Source organism: Lissotriton vulgaris, unplaced genomic scaffold (genome assembly GCF_964263255.1).
Source record: "Lissotriton vulgaris unplaced genomic scaffold, aLisVul1.2 SCAFFOLD_624, whole genome shotgun sequence".
Classification (NCBI taxonomy): Eukaryota; Metazoa; Chordata; class Amphibia; order Caudata; family Salamandridae; genus Lissotriton; species Lissotriton vulgaris.
The window spans coordinates 730,854-755,894 of record NW_028255427.1 but is presented as its reverse complement, the minus strand read 5'-3'; the positions used below and the strand labels follow the sequence as shown (position 1 = coordinate 755,894).

Here is a 25,041-nt window from a genome sequence, read left to right as displayed (position 1 = left end):
AAGTCCTAAGCCCAGAGAACCACAGCAAGTTATTAACAGTTCCCTGGTAAACCCGGATGTTGCTTTAGTAGAAATTCCCATCGCCCAATCAATAGAATGTCCACAGGTTCTTGCTCAGGGTATTAAACGTAAAAGTGTAGCTTGCAACTCGAGACCCTCGAAACACCCAAAAACCACCTCAAATCCACTTATGGTTACAGTTGCCACCACCCCTGAGAGCCCCAATCAATTACTGGAAAAACCTGTATCCCTCCTTCCAGCCACCCTGCTAGCTAGTCTCGAAGAACTGCTTAAAAACCTGCTTGTCCCGATAATCGACAGGATAGAGAGAATTGGGGTAAAGCTCGCAGATCTAGAGGTAAACAACCGGACAAACAACCAATCTCAGAGCATAGCTGCTTTAAATACCTATGACACCGTTGTCAATCATAAAACCCCCCTGGGTCAACCATCGGACCCTGAATCCCGAGCACCTAAAAGTAAGGAGCCTTTTAATAAACGCATTACAGCCAACAGCTCTATCTTTAGAGCACGGCTCCAACTAGGTAAGCTTCCCGAGGGTCTAGTAAAAACCAATAACTGCACACATTTACCACCAGAGGCAGGACCCTATGTGTGCGTCCTATCGGGAGTGCCGGAGCTCACTGTTGGGAAAACTGAAGACCATCAGGGCCTTAAAAACAAAGTACAGTATTGGCTGAAGAAAAACAGACCACTCCCAACTAGTATCAACGGCTGAATTTTGAGTGTGAGAAGGGTGGGGTGGATAGGGTCTCGGCCTAAGAACATGGTAGGTGATCTGGTAATTGTCAATTTTAAGGATAGGCAGGTCGTTCCATATTTGCGTAGCTGGGAGCCACAAAGAGGAGATGGGCAAATAAAAACACGAGAATTGTATCACTTCTACCCCCGTACCGCACATACGTTGAACTCTGTTTATCATCATTAACTAAGGACAGAACGCTATAGCCATGATGCAGTCTATTTGCCCCACTTCTCCCGTTTATAACCGGTTAATGTACTTTTGTTCTTGTTTTTAATTGTAAAAATCTCTTTTAATGTAATATCTTGTGCGCAATCTTGTGTATATTTTAATGTAATGAATTTTGTATTCTGTATGTTTTTATGGTTATCGATTATAACCGAATAAAGTACCTTTGACTTGACTTGAAACAGGAACAGTGGTCTGCAAGGGTTAGCAGACTACAAATTCTGTGATTGTTTTTAAAAATTTTAATTGAAGCTGTTACCCCAATTCTAAAAGGGGTAGGGGTCCAAAGGGGAATCCTTCCTCTTTGTGAATCAGTTACCACCCCAACTTGGAAGTCAGTAATTAATTAATGGTTTGCTACCAATATTCCTTTTCCAGATATTGATACATAGGGTACAGCATCACTATTTGGAAGGGATGCCCACAACACACCTCTTCCATAATGCAAGAGTGTCTCTATTTCTAATCCCATTTTAGAACTTGTTAAAACATTAGCAACCCCTAAAATAGGTTTAGTACATAGCAAATAGCTTTTTCACAGCAGCAACCCCTCTAATTTTGTGAATCGGAGGGTTTGCGATGGCTAAAAAGTTTACTACATCTCACCCGAGGGTACTCAATCTTATTTTTTTAAACAATTCTTTATTGGAATTTTTACAGTTCTATCCCACCCACCCCACCCACCCCACCCACAAATAAAATAAAATGCTCCCGCCCATACAGGCAACATTAGAAACTAGGCGTGTATATCTTTCTGAAAGATATCTTAATCAAAGAATAGATTTCCATAAGACTATACATAGTCAATAACAAACAAACAATAAGCAAGAAACAAGATGTAAGGGCAAACATGAATAAAAAGAAAAACACAATTGGTATAGTAATTATTAAGCATTATACATCCGGGTTCCCTATCCACTGTGTGATAGGATACCATACTGTTAATCCTTTTCTTTTCTTTTTTAAACCCTTATGTTTGTATATGGCTATTTCCAGACTATAGGTATTGATATCAGACGAGATCAGGATGTCTTGACGGCTTGAGGTTTACCACCAGTTACTTGTCATTTTCCATGTGGAGGGTGTAGTGTCTGCCATTTGACTACAAGTACAAAGACACTCGACCTAGAGCCAGGTAAACTCTGGCACCAAAAACGTCACACAAATTGCAACTCTAGTCAGGTAATCTATCTGATTACGTGCCCGTGTAACTTGAGGTGTGTGGGCATGACCACCAGAAAAATCAAGCAACGGATTTGCGAGCACCGCAGCAACATCAGGTGTCACAAGAACACCACAAAACTAACCACACATTTTTTGCAGACAAATCACAATGCCAATGATATCAAATGGACTATCATTGAGCAACTTAAACCAGGCACCGAAGGTATATTCTTCGAAAAAGAACATTGTTGGATATACCGCCTTTATACACATGAAACTGGTCTCAATGATGCCATACCATGGAGTTCCGTTATGAGACGCTGATCCGGTTTTGGTGATGTCTGGTGTGATCAATATATCCTTGACAATTATCACTCCTATGCAGATCATACCCTCACAGAGCAACTCCAATAATACCAAGCGCAATTTTCACTCCCATGCAGACCATACCCTCACATATCAACACCAATAATACCAAAAGCACGAGGGGTTATTTGTTTTGCCACTGATGAAACTTTGTGTGACAACTATACCCTAGACATTCATTTACATATCCCAGTTTTAGAATATGTAATAGATGAAGGGGAAAGCCATTGCCCTGTGGACCAGGGAGAATCTTCAATCAATCAGGAGTTTGTTAATGCGCAACTAATCACCCAAAAGGGTGTCAAGACGCTAGGGGTGTGGGGGGGTTGCAGGTTCCATTCCATCAAGGAGGGGTTCAGTCGAAGAGCCAGGTCTTGAGGTTTCTTGCGAAGATGGGGAGCGATGTTGTCTGTCTGAGGTGGAGCGGAAGGGCGTTCCATGCTTTGACCGCGAGGAAGGAGAATCTTGCTAAAATGTTTTAAAAAATGTGCGCATCATCTCTCAGTTTATAGGCTGCTTTGTACTTTACCATTCAGCCCTGCCCTCTATAACTCTTTAGGGGACCGGGAGCACTACTACTAGTTTGGAGCTGTTAGCAGCTAGAACTTTTTAAATAAAGTTTTTTCTTTAAACATAAAAAAGAGAGATTTTATTTTCTCCTGTGCATGCCTTGTAATTTTGCCTCACATCTTCAATAAGCATACATATGCGTCATCGAGCTTGCTTTACAAATTAAATTTATGAATAGGGACACACTTTGGCCACATTTAGAAATGTATTATCACCTAATATGAGATAGTGAGCAGCGCCCTGTTTACTTGTTAGGGGTGCGTTCCCCTTTAAAAGATTATGAGTCCTGATGCGGTCACGTGTTAGGCCCGGGAAGCCTTAGTAAACACTTCCGGCCCTGAACTCCAGTAACATTCAGGCCGTGGATGTGCAAGCAGTAGGTTACCCTGTGGGCGGTCGCCGGGACTGAAGTGAGTAATGTCTTTTGCCAAAATCCGAGTCATGGCACTACTTTAAGTAAATGTAACGCGCCTTTCTTTCTCAGACTTTGACAGTGAGCATTTTTAAGCTGATGGCGATAATAGCGAGTTTCTTTGCTTACTGCAGAGTTTCCTGGCGTGAAGATTTTCCCCTGCCACAAGTCTTAGAGGAAATCTCACCACTTTCTCCTAGTGAGTTTCTGTTTTAATAATCTTCCATTGTTTTGTGGTGTGTATTTATTTAATATTTAACGGGCACTTGTAAATTCATTTCGAACCATTTTTTGATGGTTTCCTAAGAGGTGACTATTCGTATGTTTGTTAGATTCAAACATACAGTTAAGTGGATGTTTGATGAATTTTCTTTCAAATATTATAATTCAAAAACGCTGTAATTTTGAAAACTGAATACGCGCGTTTAGATTGGGAAATTCTCCTTTAACTGAAAGAAACTAAAAAAATGTTTTGTTTTGTGGACAGGCAGTTCTGTTCACTCAATGTGATTATGGTTTCTTGGGCGGAGTCAGCTGAGTAATACCATACCATCCTATTTTTCTTTTAATTCTCTTCTGATAGGTTGAGACAAGTATTTTTTTTTTAGGATGGACACAATGGTAATACTGCATGACACGACTCTGGCTATGCTGCACTAATTTAATTTATCTTTTCAGATTGGAGACTTTTTATCTGAAAGAAGTTCGTATCCACGGCAGTTCAGTGAGTTGTTGTAGTACACAAAGTGTTTTCTCCCACCCCGGAGTTCGCGCTTTAGGGTGAGCAGACCAGGTGTTGGAGGCATACGGTCCTGACGAATGCTGAGCATAACTGGCTCATGAGAGCAGAAACATGTTGACCACTTGATTATATATACTTGTTAAGGACACTGTGGCTCAAATTCACTTAGCCGTCTAGTGTCCTTTTTCACTTTGTTTTATATGAAGGTAGTACTGGCCCCTTATTAAAATTTGGTTGAGGATCAGAATTACCCAGTTTTAAATTCACTCACCCACACCTTGGGCACTAATACACTTGCCTTTAATTAGAACCCAATGATGAAAATTGGTCACTGACTCTGTTGGTGCCTGAGGGTTCCCCTTTCACAGCGACTCCGACTAACTTCACATCTTACCCGCCATCTGGTTAGTGGTACTTTTATTTTGATTTTTTGTTTACTCTTTTGTTGTTTGATATATTTACTATAGGGGTATAAGAGTAACATGTTTACCCTGTTCTCTCTTGTTGTTTAGATACAATATCTCTCCTTAACATGAATATTAAATTGTTTGCTAGTATCATAACATGCCTAATCCCCCTCATCCGGGGCTAATCGGCCCCAATCAAGCGGGGTTTGTTTTGCATTGACAATGTAGTGATAACCCCAAATGTATCTGGCACCTGTTTGACAAGCCCAAACGCCTCAAATGAGAAATCATACTTCCAACTATTGACACCGAAAAGGCATGTGACCGAGTTATCTGGCCATACCTGGTGGAAACACTGAGCCACTTTGGACATGGGCACCTGTTATGCACCTGGATACTTAAGAATTATATCCAACCCAGAGAGAGGGTACTGATGAGCAGTCAGAATTCAGCCCCATTTCCCATCTGCAGGGAGACGAGGCAAGCTGTCTACTGTTGCCCCTTCTTTTTCTCTGTACCTGGAGCCCTTTGCTCAAAACGTGCTTTACAATCCACGCATCACTGTGGTTGCCTTTGGTGGAAACGAACACGTACTCTGCCTCTACGTCGATGATGTAATTATATCTTCAGACAACCCTGAGGAGGCCCTCCTGGCCTTCGTTGCGGAGACAGGTGCATTCAGTTGGGCAGGGAGATTTGAGATAACCCTCCAGAAATCGCAGGCCCAAAACATTTCGGTCTCTGGGCCCGATGCCACCCAATACAATGGCATTCTATCTCTAACCCCTACTTGGGGAATCAGCTAGTCCCAGCGGTTGTAGGAGACTGTGACCTTAAACGACCAAGCACTTTTTGGACGCAATGGAAATTGTACCAGTTCTCATGGCTCGGCTGGGTTGCTGCACTGAAGATGACTGTTCTCCCAAGGATTTTCTTCCTCTTCCAGGTGCTCCCGCTCAAGCCATCTGCAGTCATGATTCAGACCTTGAAGAGGGAGATGCACCGCTTTGTATGGGCAGAGGGAAGCCCTCGCATAAACAGAGATCTGAGCTACCGACCTCCGATAGAGAGGGGCTGGGAATTCACAGTCTTATGCAATATTACTAAGCAGCACAGCTATGCTACATGTTGCAGTGATCCAGGGAGGAATCGGGGAAACCTTGACTGTTGATGGATCGAGCTGTAGCAGTAACTTCTCTATGGAAGATCCCTTTCCTTACTTTTTATTTTTTTATTTTGTTATATTTCTTTACTGAGTTTCATATAGAGCAACCTCAACCCGAGGGCATCAGAGTAGGCCTGGGCAGTGAACTTTGCTCCATTCCCTGAGTTTTCAGAGGTTTCTGCACTCCGCGGAGCTCACGGAGTGCAGAAAACTCTGCTTCCCGATGTGCAGCAGGGTTTTTCCCACCTCGCAATTGCGAACGGTAAGTTTGCGAGTGCGAGCTGGCACTCGGCAGAATTTCTACCCGAGCGGCAGGAATACCTGCACAAACTGCAGTTTGCACTTCACTCTGCCACTCGTGGAACTTCAAGGAGTTTTTCTGTAACTTCGCGGAGTTCCGCATTGCAAAACTATGCGAACTACACCCAGGCCTACATCAGAGCACTTCACAGAGATAGCAGGATATATTTGAGATACATTTAGAGTAAATATAGATACATAGTCACAGAAAGTGATGAGGTATATATGGAATTGCATAAGCCTAACTATGTATGATACATTTTGAAGTACATATAGATAAAACATGGTGACATTATAGGACGAGGTGTACAAGGACATTGGGGAAAGTAAAATAAAACCAAAAAAGCACGGAGTACGAAAAAAAATAAAACAGGGTGAGCAGGAGTAAAGACAGACATTGTATTTCTGGGGTAGCTGGAGTAAGGCATCTTGCCGATGGGGGAATTAGAGGCACAGTTTTCCCCAGGGTAGTGGTGCACAGATTTATTTGGAGGGTGCCCACAGGTTCTTTAGGGAGGTAGGTTAACGTATTTGTTGAAGAGGAGATGCTTTAGTTTCTTCTTGAAGTGATGAAAGAATTGATTTTCCAACAGGTACTGTTTTCTCCAGGACATCGGCTAGAACCTTTAAGGTTGCATCCTTCGGAGTGCATGTATATAAGCTTTCTATGTCAAGAGAGACAAGGAAGCACATTTCTTCTGGAAATTTTACCATTAGCAGCAAGGCTAGGAGACTCTTAGTATCTTTAATGTACGTGCTGGTTGCCTGGACTAAAGGTTTTAATAAATAATCACAGTATTTAGATAATGGTTCCAACAAAGAACCAATACCCGAGACTATGGGTCGTCCGGGTGGGGGAAGGCAGTTCTTATGAGTTTTTGGTAAGGTATAGAAATATGGAACCTTACCTTCCTAAACAGTCAGGAAATCGGCTTCGTGTTTGCTAATCAGGCCTTCCCGTTCAGCTGTCATTACTAAATGTGTGATTTTGTCTTTTAGGAAAGAAGAAGAATCTTAATTGAGAACAACATAATTAGCAGTAACGTCAAAGAGTCGTCTACACTCCTGGTCGTAGGCTGTCGCATCCTGAATAACAATACCTCCCCCCTTATCTGCACTTTTGATAACTATATCCGCATTCTGTTGAAGTTTTTGGACAGCTTTAAATTCCTCTGTCGTCAGATTTTTGTAGGGCGTAGGTTCTTCCAATGCCACCACTTCATTAAACACTGCTTGCTCAAAGGCAAGTATTTATTCAGGTACCAAGTGGGGGGGGGGGGTGAAAGTGGATTTCAGCCTAAAATCAGTGTCACTATCTGGACTGTTATGAAACTCCGAAGGTCGTTGCTCGAAAAAAAAATGTTGTCTAAGTTTCTGGAAGAATTCGGTTAGTTCACTATGTAACGTAAATCGATCAAGTCAAGATGTAGGTATAAAACCGAGTCCTTTTTCCAGAACTCTGACCTCTGTCGGATTCAGTGTAATAGATGATAGATTAGTTATCAAGCTCTCACATGGCTGGGGCCCGCCCGTTCTTGGGTTTTGCTCCTCGTGCTGTCTCCTACAATCTCCGCTTGATCCCAATGTACTTGATTGCAATCAAGTACATTGGGATCAAGCGGAGAGTGTAGGGGACAACACAAGGAGCAAAACCCAAGAACGGGCGGGCCCCAGCCATGTGAGAGCTTGATAACTAATCTATCATCTATTACACTGAATCCGTTAGAGGTCACAGTTCTGGAAAAAGGACTCGGTTTTATACCTACATCTCGACTTGATTGATTTAGGTTACATTGTGAACTAACCGAATTCTTCCGGAAACTTAGGCTAAACATTTTTTTCGAGCAACGACCTTCGGAGTTTCATAACAGTCCAGATAGTGACACTGATTTTAGGCTGAAATCCACTTTCACACCCCCCCCCCCCCCCCCCACTTGGTACCTGAGAAATACTTGCCTTTGAGCAAGCAGTGTTTAATGAAGTGGAGGCATTGGAAGAACCTATGCCCTACAAAAATCTGACGACAGAGGAATTTAAAGCTGTCCAAACACTTCAACAGAATGCGGATATAGTTATCAAAAGTGCAGATAAGGGGGGAGGTATTGTTATTCAGGATGCGACAGCCTATGACCAGGAGTGTAGACGACTCCTTGACGTTACTGCTAATTATGTTGTTCTCAATGAAGATCCTTCTTCTTTCCTAAAAGACGAAATCACAGATTTAGTAATGACAGCCGAACAGTACGGCCTAATTAGCAAACACGAAGCCGATTTCCTGACTGTTTCGGAAGGTAAGGTTCCATATTTCTATACCTTACCAAAAACTCATAAGAACCTCCTTCCCCCACCCGGACGACCCATAGTCTCGGGTATTGGTTCTTTGTTGGAACCATTATCTAAATACTGTGATTATTTCTTAAAACCTTTAGTCCAGGCAACCAGCAGGTACATTAAAGATAATAAGAGTCTCCTAGACTTGCTGCTAACGGTAAAATTGCCAGAAGAACCGTGATTCCTTGTATCTCTTGACATAGAGAGCTTATATACATGCATTCCGCAGGATGCAACCCAAAGGTTCTAGCCGATGTCCTGGAGAAAACAACGTGGGACTATACCACCTCTCGTGCTTTTATAATCGATTGTGCCACCCTGGCACTTAAACGCAATTTCTTCCAGTACCATGGTACCATCTATCTGCAGAAGACCGGCACATCGATGGGCAGTACATTTGCCCCTAGTATAGCGGGGCTGTACGTGTATAACTTCGAATGCACACATATCCTCTCCCCTACCAACACTTACACATCCAATGTTATCCTGTGGCAAAGGTAAATTGATGATGTGCTGCTTGTCTGGAAGGGTTCGGAAGATAGCCTCCTCGCTTTCTTTCACTGGGTGAATACCTGTGATCCTCATCTCAAATTCACTTACCAATACAGTGCTGACTCCGTTTTTTTTGGATGTCACCATTACAAGAGATATGGATAATTTGTCTACCAAAACTTACTATAAACCTACTAGTAAGAATAATCTTTTACATTTTACGAGTTTTCACACTCGACCCCTTAGGGAAAATCTTCCCTTCGGACAATACCTGCGTATTTGCAGGAACTGTAGTAATGTTTCCGACTTCAAAACACAATCCAAGGACCTGACAACTAAATTGCAGAAGAGGGGCTATCCCAATGACATCCTAAATAAAAGCTGTAAGAGGGAAGAAATCAAAACAGTGAGGCCCTCCTCAAAGACTACCCCAAAAACTCCGAAGCCAATGTTACGTTAACATGCGTGACGACCTACAGCAATATCTCTAATGCTGTGAGTCGCTGTATAGGGACGCATTGGAAAATTTTGACTAGTAACAAACATGACTGGCAGAAACCTTTATTCTCGTACAAATGAGACCGGAGTTTGCAAGATTCTCTAGTGCATACCCGCCCACGAGCTATTGATATCAGACGAGATCAGGATGTCTTGACGGCTTGAGGTTTACCACCAGTTACTTGTCATTTTCCATGTGGAGGGTGTAGTGTCTGCCGTTTGACTACAAGTACAAAGACACTCGACCTAGAGCCAGGTAAACTCTGGCACCAAAAAAGTCACACAAATTGCAACTCTAGTCAGGTAATCTATCTGATTACATGCCCGTGTAACTTGAGGTGTGTGGGCATGACCACCAGAAAAATCAAGCAACGGATTTGCGAGCACCGCAGCAACATCAGGTGTCGCAAGAACACCACAAAACTAACCACACATTTTTTGCAGACAAATCACAATCCCAATGATATCAAATGGACTATCATTGAGCAACTTAAACCAGGCACCGAAGGTATAATCTTCGAAAAAGAACATCGTTGGATATACCGCCTTTATACACATGAAACTGGTCTCAATATTGGCCAACGACCTTCGGAGTTTCATAACAGTCCAGATAGTGACACTGATTTTAGGCTGAAATCCACTTTCACACCCCCCCCCCCCCCACTTGGTACCTGAGAAATACTTGCCTTTGAGCAAGCAGTGTTTAATGAAGTGGAGGCATTGGAAGAACCTATGCCCTACAAAAATCTGACGACAGAGGAATTTAAAGCTGTCCAAACACTTCAACAGAATGCGGATATAGTTATCAAAAGTGCAGATAAGGGGGGAGGTATTGTTATTCAGGATGCGACAGCCTATGACCAGGAGTGTAGACGACTCCTTGACGTTACTGCTAATTATGTTGTTCTCAATGAAGATCCTTCTTCTTTCCTAAAAGACGAAATCACAGATTTAGTAATGACAGCCGAACAGTACGGCCTAATTAGCAAACACGAAGCCGATTTCCTGACTGTTTCGGAAGGTAAGGTTCCATATTTCTATACCTTACCAAAAACTCATAAGAACCTCCTTCCCCCACCCGGACGACCCATAGTCTCGGGTATTGGTTCTTTGTTGGAACCATTATCTAAATACTGTGATTATTTCTTAAAACCTTTAGTCCAGGCAACCAGCAGGTACATTAAAGATAATAAGAGTCTCCTAGACTTGCTGCTAACGGTAAAATTGCCAGAAGAACCGTGATTCCTTGTATCTCTTGACATAGAGAGCTTATATACATGCATTCCGCAGGATGCAACCCAAAGGTTCTAGCCGATGTCCTGGAGAAAACAACGTGGGACTATACCACCTCTCGTGCTTTTATAATCGATTGTGCCACCCTGGCACTTAAACGCAATTTCTTCCAGTACCATGGTACCATCTATCTGCAGAAGACCGGCACATCGATGGGCAGTACATTTGCCCCTAGTATAGCGGGGCTGTACGTGTATAACTTCGAATGCACACATATCCTCTCCCCTACCAACACTTACACATCCAATGTTATCCTGTGGCAAAGGTAAATTGATGATGTGCTGCTTGTCTGGAAGGGTTCGGAAGATAGCCTCCTCGCTTTCTTTCACTGGGTGAATACCTGTAATCCTCATCTCAAATTCACTTACCAATACAGTGCTGACTCCGTTTTTTTTGGATGTCACCATTACAAGAGATATGGATAATTTGTCTACCAAAACTTACTATAAACCTACTAGTAAGAATAATCTTTTACATTTTACGAGTTTTCACACTCGACCCCTTAGGGAAAATCTTCCCTTCGGACAATACCTGCGTATTTGCAGGAACTGTAGTAATGTTTCCGACTTCAAAACACAATCCAAGGACCTGACAACTAAATTGCAGAAGAGGGGCTATCCCAATGACATCCTAAATAAAAGCTGTAAGAGGGAAGAAATCAAAACAGTGAGGCCCTCCTCAAAGACTACCCCAAAAACTCCGAAGCCAATGTTACGTTAACATGCGTGACGACCTACAGCAATATCTCTAATGCTGTGAGTCGCTGTATAGGGACGCATTGGAAAATTTTGACTAGTAACAAACATGACTGGCAGAAACCTTTATTCTCGTACAAATGAGACCGGAGTTTGCAAGATTCTCTAGTGCATACCCGCCCACGAGCTATTGATATCAGACGAGATCAGGATGTCTTGACGGCTTGAGGTTTACCACCAGTTACTTGTCATTTTCCATGTGGAGGGTGTAGTGTCTGCCGTTTGACTACAAGTACAAAGACACTCGACCTAGAGCCAGGTAAACTCTGGCACCAAAAAAGTCACACAAATTGCAACTCTAGTCAGGTAATCTATCTGATTACATGCCCGTGTAACTTGAGGTGTGTGGGCATGACCACCAGAAAAATCAAGCAACGGATTTGCGAGCACCGCAGCAACATCAGGTGTCGCAAGAACACCACAAAACTAACCACACATTTTTTGCAGACAAATCACAATCCCAATGATATCAAATGGACTATCATTGAGCAACTTAAACCAGGCACCGAAGGTATAATCTTCGAAAAAGAACATCGTTGGATATACCGCCTTTATACACATGAAACTGGTCTCAATATTGGCCATACCATGGGGTTCCGTTATGAGACGCTGATCCGGTTTTGGTGATGTCTGGTGTGATCAATATATCCTTGACAATTATCACTCCTATGCAGATCATACCCTCACAGAGCAACTTCAATAATACCAAGCGCAATTTTCACTACCATGCAGACCATACCCTCACATATCAACACCAATTATACCAAACGCACAAGGGGTTATTTGTTTTGCCACTGATGAAACTTTGTGTGACAACTATACCCTAGACATTCATTTACATATCCCAGTAGTAGAATATGTAATAGATGAAGGGGAAAGCGATTGCCCTGTGGACCAGGGAGAATCTTCAATCAATCAGGAGTTTGTTAAAGCGCAACTACTCACCCGTAAGGGTCTCAAGGCACTAGGGGTGGGGGGAGGGTGCAGGTTCCATTCCATCAAGGAGGGGTTCAGTCGAAGAGCCAGGTCTTGAGGTTTCTTGCGAAGATGGGGAGCGATGTTGTCTGTCTGAGGTGGAGCGGAAGGGCGTTCCATGCTTTGGCCGCGAGGAAGGAGAATCTTGCTAAAATGTTTTCAAAAATGTGCGCATCATCTCTCAGTTTATAGGCTGCTTTGTACTTCACCATTCAGCCCTGCCCTCTATAACTCTTTAGGGGACCGGGAGCACTACTACTAGTTTGGAGCTGTTAGCAGCTAGAACTTTTTAAATAAAGTTTTTTCTTTAAACATAAAAAAGAGAGATTTTATTTTCTCCTTGTGCATGCCTTGTAATTTTGCCTCACCTCTTCAATAAGCATACATATGCGTCATCGAGCTTGCTTTACAAATTAAATTTATGAATAGGGACACACTTTGGCCACATTTAGAAATGTATTATCACCTAATATGAGATAGTGATCAGCACCATGTTTACTTGTTAGGGGTGCGTTCCCCTTTAAATGATTACGAGTCCTGATGCGGTCACGTGTTAGGCCCGGGAAGACTTAGTAAACACTTCCGGCCCTGAACTCCAGTAACATTCAGGCCGTGGATGTGCAAGCAGTAGGTTACCCTGTGGGCGGTCGCCGGGACTGAAGTGAGTAATGTCTTTTGCCAAAATCCGAGTCATGGCACTACTTTAAGTAAATGTAAAGCGCCTTTCTTTCTCAGACTTTGACAGTGAGCATTTTTAAGCTGATGGCGATAATAGCGTGTTTCTTTGCTTACTGCAGAGTTTCCTGGCGTGAAGATTTTCCCCTGCCACGAGCCTTAGAGGAAATCTCACCACTTTCTCCTAGTGAGTTTCCGTTTTAATAATCTTCCATTGTTTTGTGGTGTGTATTTATTTAATATTTAACGGGCACTTGTAAATTCATTTCGAACCATTTTTTGATGGTTTCCTAAGAGGTGACTATTCGTATGTTTGTTAGATTCAAACATACAGTTAAGTGGATGTTTGATTAATTTTCTTTCAAACATTATAATTCAAAAACGCTGTAATTTTGAATACTGAATACGCGCGTTTAGATTGGGAAATTCTCCTTTAACTGAAAGAAACTAAAAAAACGTTTTGTTTTGTGGACAGGCAGTTCTGTTCACTCAATGTGATTATGGTTTCTTGGGCGGAGTCAGCTGAGTAATACCATACCATCCTATTTTTCTTTTAATTCTCTTCTGATAGGTTGAGACAAGTATTTTTTTTTAGGATGGACACAATGGTAATACTGCATGACACGACTCTGGCTATGCTGCACTAATTTAATTTATCTTTTCAGATTGGAGACTTTTTATCTGAAAGAAGTTCGTATCCACGGCAGTTCAGTGAGTTGTAGTACACAAAGTGTTTTCTCCCACCCCGGAGTTCGCGCTTTAGGGTGAGCGGACCAGGTGTTGGGAGGCATACAGTCCTGACGAATGCTGAGCATAACTGGCTCATGAGAGCAGAAACATGTTGACCACTTGATTATATATACTTGTTAAGGACACTGTGGCTCAAATTCACTTAGCCTTCTAGTGTCCTTTTTCACTTTGTTTTATATGAAGGTAGTACTGGCCCCTTATTAAAATTTGGTTGAGGATCAGAATTACCCAGTTTTAAATTCACTCACCCACACCTTGGGCACTAATACACTTGCCTTTAATTAGAACCCAATGATGAAAATTGGTCACTGACTCTGTTGGTGCCTAAGGGTTCCCCTTTCACAGCGACTCAGACTAACTTCACATCTTACCCGCCATCTGGTTAGTGGTACTTTTATTTTGATTTTTTGTTTACTCTTTTGTTGTTTGATATATTTACTATAGGGGTATAAGAGTAACATGTTGACCCTGTTCTCTCTTGTTGTTTAGATACAATATCTCTCCTTAACATGAATATTAAATTGTTTGCTAGTATCATATCATGCCTAATCCCCCTCATCCGGGGCTAATCGGCCGTAATCAAGCGGGGTTTGTTTTGCATTGACAATGTAGTGATAACCCCAAATGTATCTGGCACCTGTTTGACAAGCCCAAACGCCTCAAATGAGAAATCATACTTCCAACTATTGACACCGAAAAGGCATGTGACCGAGTTATCTGGCCATACCTGGTGGAAACACTGAGCCACTTTGGACATGGGCACCTGTTATGCACCTGGATACTTAAGAATTATATCCAACCCAGAGAGAGGGTACTGATGAGCAGTCAGAATTCAGCCCCATTTCCCATCTGCAGGGAGACGAGGCAAGCTGTCTACTGTCGCCCCTTCTTTTTCTCTGCACATGGAGCCCTTTGCTCAAAACGTGCTTTACAATCCACGCATCACCGTGGTTGCCTTTGGTGGAAACGAACACGTACTCTACGTCGATGATGTAATTATATCTTCAGACAACCCTGAGGAGGCCCTCCTGGCCTTCGTTGCGGAGACAGGTGCATTCAGTTGGGCAGGGAGATTTGGGATAACCCTCCAGAAATCGCAGGCCCAAAACATTTCGGTCTCTGGGCCCAATGCCACCTGATACAATGGCATTCTATCTCTAACCCCTACTTGGGGAATCAACTAGTCCCAGCGGTTGCAGGAGACTGTGACCTTAAACGACCAAGCACTTTTTGGACGCAATGGAAATTGTACCAGTTCTCATGGCTCGGCTGGGTTGCTGCACTGAAGATGACTGTTCTCCCGAGGATTTTCTTCCTCTTCCAGGTGCTCCCACTCAAGCCATCTGCAGTCATGAATCAGACCTTGAAGAGGGAGATGCACCGCTTTGTATGGGCAGAGGGAAGCCCTCGCATATACAGAGATCTGAGCTACCGACCTCCGATAGAGGGGGGCTGGGAATTCACAGTCTTATGCAATATTACTAAGCAGCACAGCTATGCTACATGTTGTAGTGATCCAGGGAGGAATCGGGGAAACCTTGACTGTTGATGGATCGAGCTGTAGCAGTAACTTCTCTATGGAAGATCACTTTCCTTATTTTGAATTTTTTTATTTTGTTATATTTCTTTACTGAGTTTCATATAGCGCAACCTCAACCCGAGGGCATCAGAGTAGGCCTGGGCAGTAAACTTTTCTCCATTCGCTGAGTTTTCAGAGGTTTCTGCACTCCGCGGAGCTCGCGGAGTGCAGAAAACTCTGCTTCGCGATGTGCAGCAGGGTATTTCCCACCTCGCAATTGCGAACGGTAAGTTTGCGAGTGCGAGCTGGCACTCGGCAGAATTTCTACCCGAGCGGCAGGAATAACTGCAGTTTGCACTTCACTCTGCCACTCGTGGAACTTCATGGAGTTTTTTTGTAACTTCGCGGAGTTCCGCATTGCAAAACTATGCGAACTACACCCAGGCCTACATCAGAGCACTTCACAGAGATAGCAGCATATATTTGAGATACATTTGGAGTAAATATAGATACATAGTCACAGAAAGTGATGAGGTATATATGGAATTGCATAAGCCTAACTATGTATGATGCATTTTGAAGTACATATAGATAAAACATGGTGACATTATAGGACGAGGTGTACAAGGACATTGGGGAAAGTAAAATAAAACCAAAAAAGCACGGAGTACGAAAAAAAATAAAACAGGATGAGCAGGAGTAAAGACAGACATTGTATTTCTGGGGTAGCTGGAGTAAGGCATCTTGCCGATGGGGGAATTAGAGGCACAGTTTTCCCCATGGTAGTGGAGCACAGATTTATTTGGAGGGTGCCCACAGGTTCTTTAGGGAGGTAGGTTAACGTATTTGTTGAAGAGGAGAAGCTTCAGTTTCTTCTTGAAGTGATGAAAGAATTGATTTTCCAACAGGTTCTGGAGCAGGAAGTTCCAAATTTTAGGAACATTTACTGAGAAGGAGCAGGTACAGGATTTTGGTCTCTTAAATTTTGGATGGATCTAGAGTAGACTACTTGAGATTTGTAGATCTTTTTCAGCCTGCTTTTGAATATTTATTTGTGAGGTAGATTGGTATTTCATTATAGAGCACTTTGTGAGTTATGCAGGCAGTATTTAGTATAAGTCTAGGTGAAGCATGGAGAAAGGCTTTTATTGGGGCTCGGTAAGACTTTGGGGTGTCTGTGACCATTGCGTTGCTGTAGTCCAGCTTGGGTAGGACAAAGATTCCACCACTGTCTATAAGTCTTCAATTAGGATGAAGGGTTTGAATTTATTCAATGTGTAGAATGCACTTTTTGCATAGACATTGATATGATCTTTCATGCTTAGATGGGAGTTAAGTGTAATCCACAAGGATTGAACAGAGCTGGAGATTGATAGTTTGCAGTTTAAAGTTGCAAGGAGGATTTCAGTTTTGGTGGGATTTAGTTTGAGGTAATTGCTGGTCAACCAGGCTTGGACTGCGAGGAGAGTGTTAGTTAGATGCTGGATGGCTTTGACTGAAGAGATGTTCATGTATAGTGGGGCTCCATCTGCATATAGATAGTAGTCTATTCGAGCTTGCCTCAGGGTCATTGCAAGGGGTTCATATAGCAGTTGAATAGTGTAGAAGACAGGATTGATCTTTGGGAGACTCCTTGTGAGACTGGTGTTGTTTTTGAAGTTGAGTTGTTGAGCTTGCAAGTGTTGACTTAGAAAGAAGGTAAACCAACCACTGAAGGACAGTCCAATTGATGCCAACACATTTTGAGAGGGTGTTTAGGAGGATGCTATGGTTGACAGTGTCAAAGGCGGTAGAGAGATCTAGAAGGACTAGGAGGCAGACCTTGCTTTCGTCCAAAGATCTATGTAAGCCATCTATGATGTTTAGTATAGCAGTATCTGTACTGAAGGTGACAAGCAGATTGTATTTTTTATATGGTTGTAGAATTGAATAAGCACATATTTTCCAATGGTTTTGGAAAGGAGGGGGTGGTTGGTTATAGGTCTGAAGATATTAAGGTCATCCTTGTTGGTGTCCGGTTTCTTGATTAGGGGGATGACTTTTCCGACCTTGAGGGGACCAGCCATGAGCTAGCTTGACAGAAAGGAGTTGATGATTTTGGTCCAAATTGGTGAGATGATGTGACTGAGATTTTCGAGCATTGCAGCAGTTTGGGGGCCAGAGATGTGAAATGCCGGCTTCATGCTGGCGAGTAACTTGAGCACTTCTTCTTAAGGGGTATAGTTACATTTAGACCAGATTGCATTGTTTTTCAGCTGCAGTCGGAGGAGGTTTGTGAGCTGAGTTTGAGATAGGGAGAGGCACCCATTTATTGACAGTGGGGTTATGGGTGAACCCTTTCTGCCTGGGGTGTCTTTAGATCAGAGTGGCGAGGTGGATGCTTTGAGAGATACTTCGATGTTTGATATTTTTTCAGCATAAAATGTGGCATATTATTCACAGTGTTGTGAACAGTTGTTACGTGAACTTTGGGGGTAGGCGGAGGTTTGCTGCTTGATGATGTTCAATAGATCATTTAGTCTGTTCCTATACTGGTCAAGTTGATCTCCGAAAAAGGCGAATTTTTCTTTGAATATGTATTTTTTGTAATTTTGGCTTTTAACCTAGAAAATCGAGAAATTGGTAATCGAAGGTTGTTATCTCCAGTTTCTTTCAGCTAGACGGAATTGTTGCCTTTCATTGTTAAGGTTTTTGTTAAACTAGGATCTGGAGGGGCTCTTTCTTGATATCGTGAGTTTCAGGGGGGTGATTGTTTCCACAAGTTCTGTTATTTTTTATTGTATGGGTGTTGAGCTGGTTACCAGATGCTAGATCGGGAGGAGGCAGGATTTGGATAGTGACTAATGCTTCTAGCTCCTTTTCGGGGATTTGGTGGATGTATCTTACCCAGTGCTTGGGACGGCTGCATTGGATTGGACGATTGTGGATGGCACTGAGATTGAAGCAAATTTGAAAGTGATCTGATCAGTCAGATAGTAGAATAGAGAGGAGAGATAGTGTGCTAACCTTGGAGATGATTGTGTCAAGGGTGGAGCCCTTATTGTGCATTTGCATGTTGCAATGTTGTATGAGACTGGTTTCTTCCAAGAGGATGAAGAGGGCCTGCACTGTGTAGTCTTTAGTGTTGTTCAGGTGTAAGGTTAGGTCTCCTAATAAAATGTTGGTGCTGTCTTTTAGTGAGGTTTGCGAGATTAGGCCTGCTAGGTCTTAACAGAATTGTGACTATATAATATGGAATTTAGAGAGGTTGGGTTTATATTGTAGAGAGCTGAGCTCCTAGATATTCAAAGGTAGGGTGTTCGGGAGTGGGGAAGGGAGTTAAACAGGGATCGATTTTGTGTATAATGGCAACTCCTCCACCTCTGGCACCTTTGTGGTCACTGTGTTTATAAGCATGCAATGCAGCGTGAGTGGAGGTCTCTGCCCAGGATGGTTGGATGGGAGTTAGTTGGGATGGTAGTCTAGGAGGGCGAGAGGTGTTTGTGTTCAGCGGTTGGGTTTTAGCTGGTGCAGAGTGTTAGTGGCAGGTTAGGAGTTTACCTGTGGAACAATGGGTTTGGGCAGGGTACGGATATACCTGCCTCTATGCAAAGTTACATTATTTCATCCACAATAGTGTTCAATTTGAGTCCTAGATGGGCAATTTGGGGAGCAGGTTCGAGGCATCTGTGACAGCGGTGGGGAGGAGGGGTGCTAGGACAGGTGAGTGCCAGGTAGGGGTCTGCCTATTGTGGGTAGAGGATTGTGGGGCAACAGAACCGGGGTGTAACTAACACTGGATTTTGAGCCCTGAGGAGGGGGAGGATGATTCTGAAGGTAAAATTGTAGTGTCAAGGCATTTGGCAGTAGAAGGATATAGAGAGGGTGTGTGGGCGGGGACTGCTAAAGGGGGATAGAGAGTTGTGGGTTTAGGAGGTAGAGGTGTGGGTGCATGAATATGCACACTGTGAAAGGGTGGAGGGGTTTGTTTAATGGAGGAGAAGATGGGAGGGGGTGGGACCAGAGGACAGGGAGGTACAGAGTGCGGTGAAGTGTCTGTCACAAATGTTTTGACATTTGTTCTGGGGCTTGGATTAGGATCTTCCCATTTCTGTAGAAGGTTATGGTCAGTTCTCTGTTAAAGTCCCAAGATTGGGATATTGTGAGCTTGATTTCATGGGGGCTGTTGGTAGCTTTAGTTACATGAAGGTGTTGAATGAAGTTCTGTTGAATGAAGTTCTGTCTCCATTTGGCAGTCTTATTTGTGTAGAAGATGAAGGCAATTTTGTGGCCATTTTGTGCCGGACTGTAGTAGATGTCCGTAGTTAGCGTTTCTGGATGCTCTGAAAATTTTGTGTTAGAAGTTTTTTTATGGTCCGTTTGGAGATGTTTCAAGGGAATGTGATGTAGTATGACTTGATGCCATACCTTTTCATGACAGTTTTGTGATGTGGATTGTTGAGTGGCCCTGGTTCAGTATTATCAGTCTAGACAGTCATAGTAGATAAGGGCTAATAGATGTTCTGGGGGCAGGGTCTCTATAGGAGGCACAGAGTAGGGTGGGCAGGGCTCACCAAAAGAGGCAGTGGATGCTCGCCTCGAGCAAGACACAGTGTATGCATAAACTGATATAGACAAAAGTAGACCAGCCAGACTCCTGCTTCTTGGCAGGACCCCAAGCCTCTAACCTTCAGCCTAAGAGTTTGGTGAATGTGAACAGTTAATTTCATCCAACATTGAGGGAGTCTGATAGATTGTTGTTAGTTCAATAAATCCTGGGCATATGTTAGGCAGATTCAGAAAGAAAGTGTCTCAAATTTCTGGGCTCATGGTCGTCTCAGTGGGATTTGGGTTAGTTGCACAGTAACTTTGGTGAGATTTTGGCTACCCTCATGATGTCGGAGTCCTAAGCTTCCACTCCTGTGGCAGCCCGTCACTGCACAGAATGGGGCCAGCAAAGGGTAGGTACCACTCAAAAGCCTCCCCAGCAGGATCCCACAGTGTCCCCAGGGGCTCAGGGTAGTAGGAGGCAGGAGGAAGTATTGTATTATATTATTTGGGATCCTCTCAGTAGGATTCAGTAAGGTTTTTGGAATGCCTCAGAGGAAGTTGGTGTTCTAAGCTTCCACTCCAGCAGCAGCACATCCCAGCCCAGATGAGGCAAGCAAATGGTAGGAGCCATTCTCAGCCTCCCCAGAGAGATTCCACAAAGACTCCAGGGGCTCAGGGGCATAGAATAGGGTAATAGCAAGAGGAAACATTGTAGTCTTTACTTTGGGCCCCACTTAGTGATACTTTGTAGTGTTTAGGCTGCCTTAGCAGGCATATAGGGTAGTAGCAGGAGGAAGCATTGTAGTCTTTTCTTTGGGCACTCTTTCAGCAGGAGTGTCGGGTGGCCCTAGCACTCCTTCCCGGAGCTTAACCTTCCTGGACCTCCCAGCCTCCTCAGGAGAGCTCACAGAATGCCCCGGCCTCAGGCCATGAGCTCCGCCCCTCAAGGGAGCACGCCTACATCAGCGCTTGGCCTCGCTTCTCCATTTGTGCTGGAGAATCGTTAAATATAGTTTTTTACTTTTCCGCCGGGCTGTCACAGATGGCCCTCAGTGTTCTCCAGCCCCAGGCCCACTGAATCGCTATCCTCTGGGGGTGACAGCAACATCAACTATGCAGATCCCAGGGTCGGCAAAGCCAGGGGCTAGTCAGGAGCTACCTTTGAGCCAAAATCACTGGAGCCCAAGAATGATGGGGTAAGGTGACTTGCAGCTTCCCCCTTCTTGGTTGGAGGAGCTGGATACCTGCAGAGAGTCTAATTTAGGGGACTTAAAGGGAATAACAGATAGCAGCCAACGGGCCACCGACCTCTAGGGTGTCTACACCTTTTGCCATTCCGACAAATTACTCAATATTGAGAGTATGTAGGGTTGCTTGGCCGGGCGAGGTTTTGGCTATTGTGTTCAAATCACATCTTAAATGCTTGATGGATGTGCTCTAAAAACATGCAAAACTCTCCACTCCACTGCATTTAGCCTGCATTGGCAGTTTGCATTGTCTTAGTGAGGGGTCCTCATGGTGGCACAATTTGTGCTGCATTCCTTTTGAAGCCTCTTCAATACCAATGCCCTATGTACCAGTTGTAGCAATTACTAGGGACTTAGAGGGGTTGCTGAAGTTGTGCCCATCATGGTACCGTTTTAGGAAAGAAATCTAGTGCTGGGATCTTGGTTAGCAGGGCCCAGTGAGCTTTCATTCTAAACCACATCATGCACCAACAAAAAGTGGGGGCTAACCATGTCAAAAGTAACACTTTCCTACAGTATAATAAATGGCACACCACACAGCACGTAATTTGGCCACCATTGAGACGGCTACAAAAATAGTGACATGATGGTATCTTATACTTGCACGATTAAGTAAGGGCAACCCTACACAAAGAGCCAACTGCTAAAGACACTGTGTGTCTCCTGAGACCTTGGTACACATGCTATGGGACTGCCCTAAACTCCAGCAATACTTTGGTGAGGTCCTGAAGGATATCAACACCTCTTTTTTCTCAATTGCCTTGATTTTCAGCATACATTTTCTTGGGTCTCCCTAATGCACTCACATTACCACACAAATCAAGTAGGGGACAACACATAAGCTTGGCGCTGGGAGCGGCTCTCCAGAATTTCCTTACCTGCTGAAAAACAGATGCAGTCCAGACAGACCTTGGATGGCTCTATCAGTTATAGCATGTGTGGGGAATGGATAAACTCACCTTAGTCCTAACTGCCTAGGGAGACTCATACAGAGACATTTGGCGCCCCAAAATAGCCCCTACAACAATTGACTTGCCCCACATATCTCCTCCTGCTATCCTTGACAGAACTTGGTGACCCTTCTTAGATAGTTGCGCACCATTTAGACTAACCCATGTTAAACACTTAGTGCCTTACGATACAGAAACATTTGATGCAAGTGCTTCCAGGATGGGGGAGGGGGAAGTTGGGTAGTGTTGGTCCTTCATTGTAACTGTTTTCTTGATTGCTTCTGGGGTGCTGTAACACCCTTGTTTGTCACTCTGTTGCCTATTATTTCTTGAAATTTAATTACAAAAATTTGAACCATAAAGAACTCTTACACATCTGGGTTACCCCTTGGTGGCATGCTTCATCATGAAGTTCCTTCCCATTCCATTGAGAAATGGAGCGGACTGCAACCTGTGAGATGCACAAGAGCACTTTGTTGGAAAAGGAATAGTTAGTGAGTGGGATAGGGTTGCTCTTTAAAGATACCTGCCCGGTAGCCCTAATGTCTTAATCTGTGTGTCTGCTGGTATGATTAAAAATTGAAAAAGCAAAGGAAGTCACAAGGCTCAAGTTACTCCTACTTGCACTTACGGTCAGCATGTTTCTGCCACTTATGTTCCCAAATGCTTGAGGCTTTCATCAGGACTGATCACACTACCACAATCCAAATAACTGGTGAATTTAGCATACAGCCTTCAAGCACACATAAACCACCTACATGGTGAGCATAAATGGGTATCTGAAGAGGGACCAAACAGCATTGCTCAAAACCTATGCACAGATGGGGAAAGACAGTGCTCTCAACTCTTTTAGTTCATGCCATTAGCAGTATCACATAGGTGTATCATTATGTTTCTCATCTAAAACAGTAAAGTTATGTAAAAGGAAATAAGGTTAATTCCTGTAGGAATAAACAAATGCAAACATGGGTAAATCTAGGACTCATACCGGATATAACCAAGTGTCATGCACTCTGGACACCACATCCTAATCCAAATACACGCAGTGGGTAAATACATAGTAAGGCAATTAAGCATTGGGGTCCACTCGTGAATTAAAATCTCCACCTTATCAGCGGCTATGCCGTACTTGCGACTCCAAGGTTCCCACCTGGCCTGCTCGCCTAAAATACCATTGTCTGTGCCTGCATCTTGAGGCAACTGAGCAGCAAGAGTGGTTTCAATACCCTTCATTCTGACAGCTGCATCTCGCAATTATATACACCTGCCTTCATTCTTTAGAGAGGAAGACTAGAGCATATCTGAATCAAAATGGTTCCTCATAGTGGCACTACTTCCTTATTCAGGCTACTCCTTAATTTTCCGCTGTTCCTCATGTGGAGAAATTAAATCCACCACCACTTTGTCAATCTTGTGTTCTAATGCCTTCCTTGTAACAATGGTAACTAATAGCATATTGTCGGAAATCCGACCTTTCTGCGTGGTTACCTCGGATGTTTTGCCTTATGCTGGACCCCATATTTATTCTGGCTATAGAACTCTGTGTAGTTTTCCCTTATTAACCAGTAGTAAAGTGCCTGTGCCCCCCTTTAAACATAGTTGAATTGGCATAATAGTAATTGGTACATTTAACTCGCCCAAAAGTCCCTAGTATATGGTACAAAATGTGCCCTGGACCTTGATGTTAAATGCCACTACTAGTGGGAGTGCAAACATGGCTTCAGACCTACCATTGTAGCCTGACTGTAACAGTGCAAAACATGCACTACTACTTTTCAAAATAAACCCTTTCAAAGGGTCAAACCTCACTTTTAAATATTAATAGGTAATTTCTATGTAGTCCTTGCAAACCACAAGGCAGAGTGCATGGTATTTTAACCCCTTCCAGGCTCATGACGAGCTGGGCTCGTCATGGTGTAGCCTCCTCAAACACTGATGACGAGCCCAGCTCGTCATGAACAATGGGTTTTACAAAATATCAGCATGGGTGCAGAATTCCACTAGCACGCATGTGGTTTAAAGTATGACATGTATAAATTGCTCCTAACATTTCCTTACAGTGGCTCATACCAAAAAGCTATTTTTCACGGTGGGAGGCCTAGCTGTGCTTTGTAGAAAATCAGAATACAAAGTACAATTCTAAAACTGGTTCTTTGGTATGGAACTCGGTAGAAAAATTATTAAACATCTCTTTTTAAAAGGTATTGAAAATCCAGTACAATGGTGAAGTTATGAATAAATATAAAGAAAAGTAACATTTAGAAAGTTGCCTTTTGTCTACCTGAACTTCCTATAGGCTAATTTGCATTTGCTGTTAGTAGGAAAGTGGATTATTAAAAGTTAACACAATCAATAATAGGACTAGACAAGTCTCAATGAATTATTCCTTGCGGGCCCTTTGGACTGTTTTTTCTTTGGAGCTTTTGTGTTATCTGTGGGTCCTTGGGCTTCTTGGATCCTGGAGCTTTTCAGTGGAGTGAACCAGGAAGGTTAATCCAATTGACAAGTTGATGTCAGCAGCTTGAATCTTGATGTTGAGCTTGTCTCCTCCGGGTGGCTACCTGCAAAACTGTGCAGGAAGTTTCCAAACTTTTAAATCTGGCAGTTTCTTGGTTTCTTTGCACCAAAAGGTGGTCCAGTAGCTCAAGCCAAGTGTTCAGAGTCTCTGGATTGGCTCTAGGAGGCTAGGACTCAATTTCCCACAATGCATACACAGTCCACGAAAAATCCAGTAGCAACTGGTCAACCTGGGCGATCCTCTCTTTGGCTGTGCAGGTGACTTCTTCCAGCTCTGTTGTACCTGTTGCTGATAGGGTTAAGGTTGTCTCCCACTGCTATGACTACTACCTGCAAAGTATAGCATATTTCTGACCCAGAATGCATTGTTTTTCAAAAATCAAAATGGGGCA

The 25,041-nt window shown here is 43.3% G+C and overlaps 1 protein-coding gene and 1 long non-coding RNA gene across 2 annotated transcripts in view; one reads left to right on the top strand and one right to left on the bottom strand.

The window, feature by feature from the left end:
- Positions 1-25,041, bottom strand: part of LOC147659130 (cytochrome P450 2G1-like) — a 356,398-nt gene that overhangs the window by 256,252 nt on the left and 75,105 nt on the right. The window lies entirely within an intron of this gene.
- Positions 13,066-25,041, top strand: part of LOC147659131 (uncharacterized) — a 51,361-nt gene continuing 39,385 nt past the window's right edge. Inside the window, exons 1-2 of the long non-coding RNA XR_015307313.1 lie at positions 13,066-13,122; positions 13,259-13,323. This is a non-coding gene — a long non-coding RNA (uncharacterized LOC147659131). The remainder of the gene's footprint in view (positions 13,123-13,258; positions 13,324-25,041) is intronic.